This window comes from Anarrhichthys ocellatus, unplaced genomic scaffold (assembly GCF_004355925.1).
Source record: "Anarrhichthys ocellatus isolate YVR2014 unplaced genomic scaffold, GSC_Weel_1.0 scaffold3, whole genome shotgun sequence".
NCBI lineage: Eukaryota > Metazoa > Chordata > Actinopteri > Perciformes > Anarhichadidae > Anarrhichthys > Anarrhichthys ocellatus.
In genome coordinates, this window is record NW_022280033.1 from 14608260 (window position 1) to 14608672 (window position 413).

Consider the following 413-nt stretch of genomic DNA (forward strand, 5'->3'; position numbering starts at 1 on the left):
TATACTATGACTTAAAAAAAATGTAGACATATAGTATGACTTTTTTCGACATACTATACTTTGACTTTTTTCGACATACTATACTACGACTTTTTTCTACTTTTTTCGACATACTATGCTATGACCTTTTTTCGACTTTTGAAGACATGCTATACTATGACTTTTGTACTTTTTTCAACATACTATACTATGACTTTTCTACTTTTTTCCGACATGCTAAGCTATACTATGACTTTAAAAAAAGACTTAAAAAAAATGTAGACATATACTATGACTTTTTTCACTTTTTTCGACATGCTATACTATGACTTTTCTACTTTTTTCGACATACTATACTACGACTTTTTTCACTTTTTTCGACATACTATACTATGACTTTTCTACTTTTTTCGACATACTATGCTATGACCTTT